The 14,245-nt window shown below is 41.5% G+C and overlaps 1 long non-coding RNA gene across 1 annotated transcript in view; it reads right to left on the reverse strand.

Annotated features, from left to right (window-relative positions):
* LOC113966091 overlaps positions 1 to 14,245 on the reverse strand; it is a 102,006-nt gene that overhangs the window by 17,142 nt on the left and 70,619 nt on the right. Inside the window, exons 3-4 of the long non-coding RNA XR_003533705.1 lie at positions 9,961 to 10,261; positions 9,578 to 9,637 (exon numbers count right to left, since the gene is read on the reverse strand). This is a non-coding gene — a long non-coding RNA (uncharacterized LOC113966091). The remainder of the gene's footprint in view (positions 1 to 9,577; positions 9,638 to 9,960; positions 10,262 to 14,245) is intronic.

Genomic DNA, 14,245 nt, shown 5'->3' on the forward strand with positions numbered 1-14,245 from the left:
ATTCCCACCAGGTTAACAGGGGTTTGAGTCTTTGTCCTCTCCCTCCATCCTTGTTCAGGCTGGACTGCATTGTAAAATCATGTTTCCTCTTCTGACAGAAAGCCCAAAGGCACTTCAGGAGTCTTGGTGAGTGTCCTCTGCTATGTGGGGACACACCATTAACAACCTTCCTCCATTCTCCATTTCTCATTCTCCTTCAAACTTGTCATTCCAGGATCTTGCCTTGCCTTGCATACATTTTACAGATCACGAACATGCTTGTGGTTGCTTATGATTCCTCTATTTTGCCCTAGAACCAGGAGGGAAGCTTTCTTCTCCTTCTTTTTTTTTTTTTTTCAGCCCAGCTATTTAGCAAAAAAAGCTACTGGCAAATGTGTTTATTTGCTTGTTCACTCCTTTTTTTCCTCCCTGCCAGCTTTCCCAAATGACCTTGGGATTTGCTAGGCAGTTTCCAAACAAGTTTGATAAAATCGAAGTGGCTTCAAATGCTACAAATATAGCAATGAATTAAATATGTCTGGAGTTTTTCCCTGGCACAGAACAGTTCTTGTCTATGTGATTCAACTACTTTTTCCCCACACTGTGTATTTGGAATGATCCTGGGTTTTATTGTTGTATCATGTCCAGGAACTGCTGGGAGAGTGCTGGTCAGCACAGGCCAAAATGGGGCAAGGGGTCACCATCATCATTGTGCTGTAGAGATGACTATATACCCATGGCCACAGCTTAGTTTTCTAGGATAAATGTAACCAATGGATATCCCTGCAAATTGAACAGAGACGAAAGCCAGATAGCAGACAGTCAGAAATCTACACCAAATTGTCTCCTGATACAAGAGAGCCTGGCTACAAGACACAACCTCATGCCAAACCAGATTTCATCAGCTCAGGAATGAATTGGTAGTTACTGGCTGAATGGAGCAAATGCTCCAGGTTTATGCAGATGGCCAGACCCAGGGCCATTTGCTTGTACAGCACTGATTATGACTGCTTCAGAAAATGTGTGTGAAAGTGCTATTCCCAGGCCCTTACATCAAAAGTTTAACAAGGTCACTGGGTGTGTGCTGAGTAAAGGAGCCACCTCATCATCACCTCTGTCACATGGTCTGCAGCCCAGCCCTAGATTGTGTGATAGAGGTCATAGAGACCATGCTTTTCATAGGCAATAATTGTAGCTGATCCCGATTTAAATGGAAATAACCTCTAATGGGCTGTAACCCCACAACCACCCAGAGTGGGAAGTGCCTGTGGTCCCCGAAGAAGTGCAACCTAAAGGGCCTGCACAAAGGAGGCAGAAGGATCCGAGTAAGACTGTTTTGAGGTCTCTGAACTATAGGGGACATCCCATAGGCAAAGCTGGAGACCACAGCTAGTCACCAGGTACAGGGTAGGAGGAGACAAGTACTCCTGCCTTTAACTCTTCCTCAGGATTCCACAAGTTTGTGTCTGGCTCTACAATCAGATTTTCAAAGTGCATATGAACAATTTCAGTTTTTGAGGACTTGGTTTCTTCAGGGTTTCAGGGAAGCTCCTCAGTCTGTGATACACAGCAATACGTGTAAATTTAATGTCACAAGTGAAGCCCAGCAAAGGAAAGACTATGGCTCTGAAGCAGCTAATGAAAATTACTACTATGTATTTTATGGCAAACCAGTTCATTAGCATTTAAATTGATTCTTAAATATTTTCCTAGAAATTCACAGAAATGTAAGCCTTAAATTCAGGACTGATAAAGTTTTGTGATTTTTATCTCTAATTTTAGATTTAATTTTTAGTCTAATAGATTGCAATTATATGGCCATGCAATTTCATAGAGCTGCTTTAAAATGCACAGATTTGTGTTTTGCCTTTAATGAGTACAAGAAAAAAAGAAAGGAAGTAGGCCTTATCCCATGTCCCTATGCAAAATTGATGGCAAATCCTGATATTCTTGGACATAAGCCCCCTCATGCATTCTAGTTACACGGCTTGCAAATTGAAATCCTAGACAGAAGATATATCTTTTAAACTGTGTACAGGATACAAAATATAAATCCAAAGGACCTGAACAACCCTGTAAGTTGAATGGCATAGATGCCAGTCAGTGAATACCTATATTCATAGATTCATAGAATCATTAAGGTTGGAAAAGACCTCCAAGATCATCAACACCATATCAACTAAACCATACTGCTCTGAACTTGGTTCAAAATACAAGTGAAAAGGCTTGAGTGGCCTCCATCCAGCCTCTGTCTGCACCTGAGGGGGTTCAGCCATAGTGCTCTCTGTTTGACTGCACCTGCCCCACCAGTGACTCCACACGGAGAGGAGCTGTGGCTTGCAGGGGGTAAGTCACACTCACACCATGCTCACATCGATACTGTGTGGACATAAGCGATGGGCCTTGCCTGTCTCAGCTGTGTACCTCAGGCCATTAGTTTCTCTGCTAAATTTCACCACCCCCTCTTAAAGCATTAAAAAAAATATTTCCTATGGGTACAAAAAGGCAAAACTCAGCATAAGCCAAAATTGTGTGGCTTTTCAGTGACCTCTGTGATTGGGAGCACTTTTTCACTACATTTATTTAATCCTGGTAGTTAGTGCCACCCCAGGTCAATCCTTGAGAGTTTTGCAATTTTGAGAGGTGTAATTTATCCAGATGTGGTTTCCATGGCTGAGAACTCTGCTGCCACTTACCTCAATCATGACTGAAACGTGAAAATCTTCAGAGACTGACAACTTAACAAATGGACACTTTAGCAATATTGCTCATCTGCTTGAATCTATATTTTAATTAGCTTGAGGAAGATATAAGGGCTGCTTTTCCAGGTGTGAGCTACCACAAGACCCAGGGGGAAAAGAAAGAAACTGCTGAAGGGAAGGATGTACTTGTGCTATTATGGCCACAGAAGACTGTCTTCACTCAGTCCTGCCTTGTTGAAAGTGCTGCTAATATTGTACATGAAACATCCCTTCTCAGGCTTCTTCGGGAGCTCTGATGCGGAAACCATTTTAGATGATGAAGTACTACAACACTGACAATCACACATCTTCAGTATTGCATTAAAAATGAAAAAAAAGATGCTTGAAAACATCCTTGTTGAGTATTACTGAAGACACCTGATTTTGTTGTGAGAAAGGTTAGGTCAAGCTCTATATGTTTCTTATCCATGTAACAAGCATTATCACAGGGAAGCTAAGGGTAGAGAGAAATTACTGTCACAGAATTTTATTTTACTGAACTAAATCTTCAATACAAAGGGTCTGACTGCGGTTTCTCTTTAACAATAAAAGTTTGATTATGAACTGAATGTCACCAGTTCAGCAGAGTGCATCTCACTTAGTGTTAAGTTCGCTTCCTTGCCAGGAACATATATCTGTTCATTACAACATCAGGCTACTTACTCTAGATTTTGTACTGTATCAAAGGGGACACTGCACAGCTCAGGGATGCACATTTCCTCTCCCACATTTCTTTTATAAAACTCACTGTACTTGTAAAAATCACAGTTAAAAAATTTAGAAAGTTATGTGAAGAAACAAGGTTAAATCAAAAGCTTACAAGAAAATCCTCTTGATGTGATTTGAATTCAGGGTTACATCCAGGTGGTCCAGACCATTCAAATCAATCCATGACTCAGAAGAACATTTGAAAAGGAGCTGATCTGAATGGGACTGTGAACTTTTCATCTTTGACTACCCATATGATTTATTATAAAAGATAATACATTTATTTCCAAGAACCTAATCCAAACCCCAGTACAGTCAAGAAAAACCTCACCACTGACTTCAAAACCAAAACTTATCACATAACCAAAAAAAAAGGAAAAAAAAAAAGCCAAACAAAACAAAAACAGTCGAATGATGGATTGTTCTGTTTCCACAGAGCACAAAGTGGCTTCAGTTTTAACGCTCACACTTCAACTCCCAAATCTGTCTGTTTCGTGCATGTTGTGGAATGTCATATTTATTAAATCATTTTTCATAAGTGTGTCAGAAGAATAAAGTAAAAACAAAACCTGCAAGTGTAGGGTTGTGCATAACTCTGACACCACAATTGTGGTGCTGTGCTCAGGGCTTCATGCAGACTGGTGCAGGTACCAAGAGGAAAGCTCCCCCCATGGTTTCAACAAGGGTTGGAGTAGGCCCTTTACTTTGAGTATACCTTTGTCAAACGGCTCCCAAAATCAGACATTTGAGCTATTTTAGTGCTATTGTTTCCATCATCCAGAGATGTCTGACATGGTTGAACAATACTTCCCTCTCTCACAGCCCCGTGAGAGGGCTAGGAAGCAACTAAATGTGTCAGAAGAAAAACTTGCAGAGATGCTTGAACATCCCAAACCAAGATGAAGCAGATCCATTGCTGAATACAGCCAGAGAGATTTGACCATAAAAGAGCTGTTACTATCTACCTAAATGATCTTGCTAATATCTCTTTCTCGCAGTGACTACATTCTTTTATATCTTATATAGCTGGTGTACCAAACGCATAAACCTTTTCTCCTGATAGCCCATTAGGTATGCTTTTGAGGTACAACCCTCAGTAATTACTTCCTTCCAATATAATTGTATTTTAATTACACATTTAAGGCCAAATTCTTTCCTCATCTATCCCAACTAAAACTCTTTGAAACCTTATTAATTTTAATTAAGGAGAAGTTGATGCAAAATTTCTAACTGCTGAATTTTGCATTAAAAATTTTAAATTCATTTAAACATGGCTTTAATTTCCATAAGCACTTCAATTCGTAGTGTGCTCCCTCATTCAGTCTTTCAGAGCAATAACATCAAATATATGAAACATAAAGTTCTTTCCAACAGATGATATTAGGACATAGCCCATCTTTAAATGGTTCCTCATTTGCCACAGTTACCTGAAGGATGTTTGCTAAGGCTCTAACAGGACTTCTCTCTTATTAACACCAGTAGCAGTGCTACTCCATAAAGGATGGCAGAAATTATTTTGAGTTCTTTTATTCAAGTATTTCTATATTCTCAGTTCCAGAGCAGGGAGGGTGAGGCACAGGTTCTATGTAGGAAGCATTTAGAGGTGACATCAGGGAGCACACAGCAAGGGGGTGACCTGCAACTGGAGATAAACTGTCCCTTTCTGAGACATGGGACAGAGCTTATGTCATCAGCCAGTGCAGTACACACATCACTGCAGCATCAGCCCTGCCGACTAATGCCCTGTTGTCCAGGCAAAGAAAGACAGCCTGGAAATGAAGCAGGCAAACTGCCATAAGGGCCTTGTGTCACTGAGAGGTCAAAAAGCCAGTTTGAGGTGTCCATGTGAGCATAGAATTGATACATGGAGTTGGTCGTGAAAGACAGTGGGAAAACTTGGAAGTAAAACTTTTTACTGTCTCACTGAGCAAGGAGGACAAGAAGTGACACAAGAGAGTCACTTATTATTTTCAAAATAATACTTGGAACAATTGAACCATCGAGAAAGTTATTTGAAGACTTGACCTGGACAGAATAAGACTGTAAAGGGACTCAGTAATTGTGCTCAAAACTGAGAATAAAAATAAGGGGCAATAGAGCCTTATGTTTCGGATGTAAGATCTGTGACACTATGCTATCGTCGGAGACTTTATGGACCCCCTAATTAAAAACAAGGGTTGCTTGTGGGATTCCAGAGTGCAAGGAAAATTATTAAGAGAAACAGATCCAGCCCTGGAGAGATTAGCCAGCATCACAAAGAAGTCACTGATGAGTGCTCAGACAACTATAACACATGTCACTGGGACTCCAAAGCTCTCAGGTGAGGAGAGGGTACTGCCCAGCAATGTCTCTGGCAATACAGCGAGCAGGGCATGCTGTGTGGAGTACCACACAGATGTCTGTTTGCAAAACCTTGACAGTAGGCACTGTAACCTACTGCCCACAATGGGCACTGCGGGATGTGCCTGTGCTAACTCCCAGCATTTTTTTAAGTAGCGACCCAGTAGCTCCAGCAAAGATCTGACGTTTATTCAACATACGCTGAACATGTGGGAGACAGCCTTGTCTGAGTGAAGTCACGGAGCATACCCTTTGGCCAAGCATGAGTGCCCACAGCAAATAGACAGGGAAAGCAGTGAGATAGCAGGGAGATAGACCAGTCTGACCCATGGGAAAAAAAAACAAACTACAAAAAAGCCAAACAAACTGGGCAGGTCGGTTTGCTTTTAATAACAGAAACGTGTACAGCCACCCCAGCTCACTGCCCCAGCTCCACAGAGACCAGCTGCCTTGGAACAGCTTTCTAGGCTTTTGGAAGCCTTAAGTGTGTGCACAAAGTCCCATGACACATAGAGGAAAGTGATATCATACACATCTGTCTGACCCTTCTACAGCCTCTCCACTTTCAGTTCAAATGTTTCTGGCCCCAGAGGGTCAGGGCAGTCTCTTACCAGCCTCTGCACCAGCTTCACACGAATCCTCAATGTCAAAATCACGTCAATTGTCATTTCTAGAGAACTGTAGGCAGATACAGGGGACAGGAAGCCTGGAAATAATTGAAAAGTCTGGAAAAATCCTGGAGATGTTTGTTATAAGTAGTGTCATTTATTGTTATAATCCATGACATTAGCCAGATGTTACAAACCTTGTAGTGTGAAAGAGCCCTAGCACCTGATGCCACCCTCAAGCCCAAGGGGAGAAGGTTGCGAAGACATTTAGCTTGTAAGGTCTTGAACAGACAGGAGACTCTGCTAGTTGAGACCTCCTGTCTGAGAGGTCAGACAGCCACCTGTCACACCAGATCATCACAGCCTCCAAAAATCATCACTCTTCCTCAGGAAGGGGCAACCACTGGGCACACTAGGAGAGAACAGCACCTACAGTGCAGATGTAGTAGGCAAGGCAAAACCAAAACTGAAAGATCCTCCAGCATGAAACAGCAGAGCTGCAGATGAGTCAGGAGACAACTGGAGGTCAAAACAGCGCAGGATGTCCCAGGAGCCCTTCTCACTTAGCAGACTGTGAACAATTAAATAGGTATATTTTATTATTGTTTGTTTCATATTAATGTTGGCTGTTAGTGTGTGTTGTTTGGGTAATGAAGGTGTAAAGAAAGGTAGGACACACTGGCACAAGGCAGCTGGACCTCTCTCTTTGGGACTGAGGAGTCCCTGTTATACGTTACCTACTGAAACTGTTTAAAGCTGTTTCCTGGCAGGCTCCTGGGCTCTGCCTGATGGCTGAGAAGCAAGTCTACAGCATCATCTGCAGCTGTAATACCTCTGGAAATAGTTTTTTTTCAATAAGAACCTTGTTTCAGTTTTACAAGAAACGAAGGGCTTTTTGACTGTTGCTCAGCATGTGTTACCTGACATGCCAGGCGTTCCCAGCAGCCATGAGGAGACTCAGGCAGGGAGGAACTGCTCTGTGTACTGAGATGAACTTTCTCATTTTGCCAAGTCTTGGCAGACAGGTAAATTTTTTAAAGGTGATATTTGCTTCTAAATGCAACACGTAACTCATTTTGCTGCAGTCTATCCATCTAGTGTGCTATGCTTGCAAGTACAAACTTACCAGTACCAGTTAACGTGACTCAGAATTAACAAGGAAATATGTGTTTTTCTATCAGAGAAAGAGTGGGTCACATTAAAATATTTCAAAGTATTCTGCAGTTGTCTCAAAGTTTGAAGATCCCTGTTCCTTGCCTGCTTAAATGTAAAGAGGTGGAGCTTAATGATACATTTCTGCATAATTGAAAATGCTCAAACACGGGTAGAAAGACAAAGAGAGAGAAAGCTAACTGGAAACAGTTTCCCAATATATGCAAGTCACTTGATCTTGGCCAACAGAACCTGCAGTTTCAACCCATTTAGGCATTCTGGAAAATTTGTTCTGGATATGAAACATGCTTACTGGGCAGCTGCAGGGCCTGTCAATTCTGTGCTGCAGCCAGCCCTCAAGAAAGAGAGGTCTCTCAGGGCCTGCAGCCAGTGTCCTTGACAGCTTCCAGTCCTCGTCTCCTTCCAACAGTAAATAAAAGCATAATGAAACAAGAGCAGCTAATGCCAACGCCCAAAAGCTGATTTTGGAACGAGGAGCATGAGATCAGAGAAGTGCAAGCAGCATCTCCCCTCTCCTCCAAGTACTTTACAGCCTTTTGCAGCCCAGACATGTCCTGAGCCAGACTGGTTTTCTGTGTATTCGGTAGCTCTCAGGGGAGTTTCTCTTCCATGAATTCATTCAACCTTCTCTCAAGGCTGCACTGGTGATCAGTGTTTTCTACGCAGCCAGTCACGCCAAGGAAAAAGAGAATCAATATTCACTTTGGTCATGGCCTTTCCAATACTCGGCCATTCCTTGATGTGTCTTTGTGTTAACAACCCCATGTGAGGGATAGGAATGAGCAGCTGCCAGCAGGGCCCTGTGCCATAAATATTTCCAGATAATATTTTTTCTCTCTCTCTTAAGGGCATGGAGTGCAGCTGACACTCCTGTCCTGTTATTCCACCTTTTTCTGTGCATATAATGCATCTGGCAAATACACATTAAAGTAAATATAAGGAAAAAAATCTCACAAATGAAACCAAAAAGCCAAATAAACATGAAAAGTGCATTGCTGAGATTTTATGCCATGTACATATACGTATGCTAGTGTACGTATGCTAGTGTTTAGTAATATGCAGAAATTACAGATATGACTTGAGCCTTCTAAGGCTTTATGCTAGTTTCTCCCTCTGCAAAATAAAATTCTCAGTGGAGGAAGCATGACATGAAAGAACTAAGAATTGTGATGATGATGGTCATTATTATTGACATTTTTCCTTTCATATTTTAATTTGACAGAATTAGCTAAATACCTTTCCTAAAAGAATGAACCTGAATTGAATTCAGTTGAGTTTCTGAGTGAAAGAATTAATTATTTTTTTCATTTCCTCTAGGAAAGAAAGGTCTCTGCATTACTTGTACATACCATCAAACTAAAATGGTGTGAAGAAGTATGAGTTACTCAGCAATGAAATGTTATGGACTAAATGGGAGGCAACTGTTAAAAATCCTCATCTGAGCAGCCAAGGAGAAAATTCCTTCATGATACATGTAGGTGACATAATCCTGGGAACACCCTTCCCACAAGTGTGGGCCTTCTTTGCAGATTCCCCAAGGAGAAATCTGCACATCATTTGCCAACATGGCTGTAGATTTATGTCTTTGTTTTCTTAGAAATATGAAATTTTGTATATTCATTGATTTTCAGTCTAGAATTAATCAATTACAATCAAATGGTACATCAGTCCTTATAAACTTGCCACAGACTTTTAAGTTCTTCCCTCAAGTTCATATTTTCTGGCTGAACTGAAGCATGTCTTCTGTAATTAGAAAAAATAAAAATCAAGCATTGGTTTAAAGACATCAGGTATTAGAAAATTGTCAGACAGAATCTGATTCTTGATCTGAGTTGTCTTGTGGTTTTCATCATGAGGTTCATCAGTCCCTGGGCATCTGTGAACTACCCCTTATGCAATCATGAAATGTAATTGAGGAAATGAAGTTCTTTGTCTCTACATAGTAATTGACCTGTGTAAAATGTCCTTGAAAACTTATATTTCCATTGAAAGAAGTTGAAGAATCTATAAATTTAAAAAATTACTTACCTAGTGTCTAGAAGTACCAGCACTAGACCCTTCAGAGAACGATGCAAGCAGTCCCATACTCTGCAATTATAAAGTAATGTGTCAGAAGGGGATATTATTCCTATCCTAACCTTTCATGAAGCTTGTTTATGCCCTGAAGCACAAGTTTATTTCACTTACTTTTTGAGACAATTTCTATTCCATGCTGTAACTCAGAGTGGCTTTTTGGAAATCACTAGATTAGTGGTCAGTTTTCTAAACACCAGCACAGCATCTGACATCCCTTTCTTCAGCATTATCCTTCAATAAATTACATAAATATATTGTATCATAGATACAGCAGTTACTATATCTCAAAAGAAGTAAAAATTTGCCCGATTCTCATAATGATATCCCAGTCTTACCTGGAGAGGCAAAGATGGGATGTGTCATGCTGGAAGTTGCCTCCACAGGCACTAGGGAGAAGAGGCGGAGTTGTGAGACAGTTTCACTTCCACCTTGGTGGGACTGTTATCAGACACCTATGTGGAGACCTCAGCAACTTTCCTACTCCTTCTCTGTCTGAAGTCTGATTGCTTTTGGTCTTGATCCTTGTACTGGCATCTTTTTCACTGTTGTGTGCTGGTCCCCTCATCCTTCTCATGTCTTCAATCTTGACGACATTAATAGGCATGCTGATGAGGAAGGCACAGGCCCAGACCTAGCCTTTGGGGAGAGAAAAAAAAATTAGAAATGAAATAGATTTTGAAGTAGGAAGCACTTTTCCCATGTTGAAGAGTCACAACAGTTCCAAAATGAGAAGGCATGTTTTAGTGATTAGTTGCAGTTAATCCTAAGAATGCTTTAGGCTTTGTAATAAGTCAAACACAATATCCTCTCCTCCTTGGAGAAGTGAGATGTGGGGTTTCAGAGTGGAAGAACAAAAGCTTTACAAATGAGGTATTTGCAATAATTCCTCCACAGCAGCTATCTACACTACATAATACTTCCCCCTAAAACAGAAATCTGCCTTGAATAAAAGGAAGAAAATTACATTAGAAGAGACAAGTCATATCTAAAACCTGCATGTAAATCGGAAGTTCATTAGGAGAGTATGCAGAGAAGCTTTTGGAAGGTAATTTTCCTACTAACTAGTTTTTCCAAGAATGAAGTAAGGCTTTCAAAAGCATCATTGCTCTAAGTATTTCAAATTATCTACTCTACCTGATACTATCTCTTCTCATAGAGATTACAAAGCACTTAAATTTTTACCCACTTTGTTACAGAAATCCCCAAGGAAGGTTTCAATCCATTTGCAAGCACTGCTCTGAGAAGATAGCAGAAGTTTTCAAAACTTCCTCCAGCACATCTAGAATTAAATGCTTTTTACAGTATTGCCTCTATATCATAAAGTTCTTTGTTCAGAAACTTATCACTGAGTCATGCAAAAAAAACCCACTCTGGACCAAAACTCAGTCTACAAGGGTTCAGCCAAGAAACAATATTTCCTGGCACTTTGTCCCTTTCTTTTTTCTAGCGCTGAAATAGAAAAAGATTCTAAGTGCTCTACTGTTTCCAAGCATGAATGTGCTCCTATTACTCATAAAATTACTTTAATTTTAAAATGAAATGGTGGGAGCTTATAGCTGAGATTGTTGATGATGTTTCAAGTGTCAGGCAAGCTCCACCGCGCTGGCGGTAACAGATGGCCCAGCCATCGTTCAGAGGCGTGCACATCCCCCTATGACATCTCCCATTTTGTAGCAGTCCAAACACTCACTTTTATTTAGGCAAGTCCACCTTTGGCACCCACAGGGGCATGTTATAGCAAGGGTCATTAAGGAAGGTATTGCTCAGTTTCTGTCTCTCCCCATAGCAAGCGAGACCCACGTTTTGCAGAGTGGAAACATGTATTTTGTAGGGACACAAAAGGGCTGGGACATCTCATCTCTCTCACAGCCCAGAGGAGTACTTAGCAGTGTGACTGTGTTTTATTCTGGCTTGCCACGGAGCCACACCAGACTCGTCTGCTTGCAGCATTTTCCAGCAAGGTTGCTTCTCAGGGGAGCTGAAAGTGTTATGGATCGAGGCAGGTGAAAGCTGGCTCAGCTTCAATCCAAACCATTTCTTGCTACAGTTTTGTACTGACATACAAGGGGTTTTGCTGCATTCTGCTTTGTGTGCTGAAGTTAGAAGAACTCCAAATAAGAAAAAAAAAAATTAAAAATTAAAAAAAAAAAAGATGCAGAGGAGAAAACTTGTGTGGAAAAAAAGGCCAAAGAATGAATCTTCCTATAAGCTCCTTTATGAGCACTGCTGCCTGCTGTGCTTTGAACACAAAGGTTAAAATCCACAGGTAAAAATCCAGGCATTCTATGGACTGGAAGAGCTTTCCCTTTGGCTTTGGTGTACCTAAGTTTCCAGGCAAGGTCACTACTTTGCTGTCTTACAGGCTCTGCAGCTTGTACATGCCTGCAAAGTTCCTGGGGGTCACAGCAGCTGCGTGAGGAACCCACGTGCCATTCTGAGCAGAGCAGGAGGAAAAAGACAGCAGAGAAGTTCACAGAAAATGGTCTGGTGGAAGGTGTCCCTGCCCATGGCAGGGAGGTGGGAAGCAGAGGATCTTTAAAGTCCCTTCCAACCTCAGACGTTCTATCATTCTATGAAAATACACCATTGTGGTAAAGTGGGCAAATGTCTGTATTGCTGTGTTTGGCTGCTTCCTCTCCCAGTTGTATCTTCTGCCTGCATGAATACATGGCTTTATCAAGACTATCTGTGGAACTGATCAACAGCAGACCAGTAGAAAAGGTGACATAATTAGGGCATCCTGGTGGCCTACGTTCAATGCAGCTGGCAGTCATCTGGGAGAGAAAGTTGCTCACCAGCTTCTCTGGGGCTGGTACATGAAGGAGTTTCTCAACCCAAAGCACAGCCTCAGGAAAGACCAGGAGCTTCTGAAAATGTCTGTGTTGTATTAATAACTGAGGGAATCACAGAGCTAGAGGGACAAATACCCAAATCCCTTAAGATACGGCATCTATTTGACCTCTCACAGAAATAGTGTTGCATTCAGAGAGAAAGCAAAACATTTTTAGCGTTCTTCCAGCATTGCCTCTTGCATTTACTCCAGCACGCTATATTTGGTATGGTTGTTTCTGTAGGAGAGCTACTCTCTAACAACTGTCATCGTGTAGAAGCAGCAAATCTCCTGGGAGTTTAAGGCAGCTTTTATTTAGACCCACACTTTGTTATGATACCAAGTTTAGCCTCAGCCATGCTGCATACTGAAATCCCAGCATCTGTGGCTGCTCACAAGGTAAAGGTCCACATTTCTTTGGTTTCACTGTATTTCAAAGTATCACTGCCGATGCAAAACTGCTCCTGTTAATCCAGGTCGTTGACTACAGATCAGATGTCTGGAGATGGAGAGAGAGGGTGGTGGCAAAGACAGCATGCAGTGTACACTGAGGGGGACAAGTAACAACTGTGTAGTTGTCAGCACAGAGAAAGGGATGCTTATCTTGCAGGTGTGATATTTGGGACGGAAGGCTGGAGTATTGATTTAACTTCTTTGATGTGCCATATCTTTCTGGTAAAGCTTTAAATGCTATTTCTGGCTGCCACATTGATTTTCATTACCATGGATCCCCTTTTTGAGGTGGAGACTTTCTCTCAAAGGAGTTTCCTAAATGTTTTTAGCCTCGGGTAATGTTATATTTTAAATTACAGCACAAACACATGCACACACATATGCAACAACTCATACTATCCGTAGGAGATCTGTGTATGGTACTGTGCAATTTTAGTTTTCCATCACAGCAGCATTTAAATTATGGATTTGCTTAAAAAAAGAAAAAAAGAAAACAAAACATAACTCATCCAACATGCAAATACAACAGTCTGTCTTGTTTGCTCCTGTTCCATTCATCTGGAGATTCAGAGGTATTAAGTGACACAAGACCTTTGAATCTGCCCCCTCAGAAACTCTGACAGCTCAGAACATGGTGCGTTCTCCATTATTATTCCAAAATATTAGCTTGCACACTCCAGAACTATTTAAGAAATACTGATTTAATTGTACTCCCCCACATTTTTGCAACTGCCATCTTTTACTGTGAGTGTTAATATGCTGAGTGGGACAATGGTGCTGCTTTGCTGCTGTAAAGAAAAATCTTTTTCCTTGTGAATTCCAGGAATGGCTTCTTTCTGCTATTTTAGCTGTTTCATGTAACAAATAATCCTTGCAATAGGAGAATTTGGCTCATCATGCAGATTTGTGTTCTTTATAACTGTAAAATAATAGCAGACAGTTTTCCCTGTGTGTCAGTGTTTTTATTCCAGTCAAGGTTGATAAAATATTTCTTGAAGAGAAACGTACAACTCAGTCTGCATAAGAAACTGTGCTGCTGCTGATGAGCACAAATGTGGGGGTGATATTCCGGTGTAGTGCAGTCCCATCCCTGTACAAAGCTGCCTTCATGCAAACCCAAGCTGGCACAGCCTAGGCAGGGGCTTTCCTGAGACACAGGCCATCATACGGGCATGTAGAACCCTCCTCTGCCTCCACTGCAGGGACAGAGAGACGTGATGGCTCATCCAGAGCAAAAAACACATCCCATCAGTAAACCTCTCAGCGGTGGTTGGGTCAGGTCTGCAAGTCCGTGTCAGTGCTGTATGTCAGAGCAAGCCTGCAGGATGAGTCTGCTG

This window comes from Neopelma chrysocephalum, unplaced genomic scaffold (assembly GCF_003984885.1).
Source record: "Neopelma chrysocephalum unplaced genomic scaffold, ASM398488v2 Primary Assembly neopelma1_22b, whole genome shotgun sequence".
Taxonomy (NCBI): domain Eukaryota; kingdom Metazoa; phylum Chordata; class Aves; order Passeriformes; family Pipridae; genus Neopelma; species Neopelma chrysocephalum.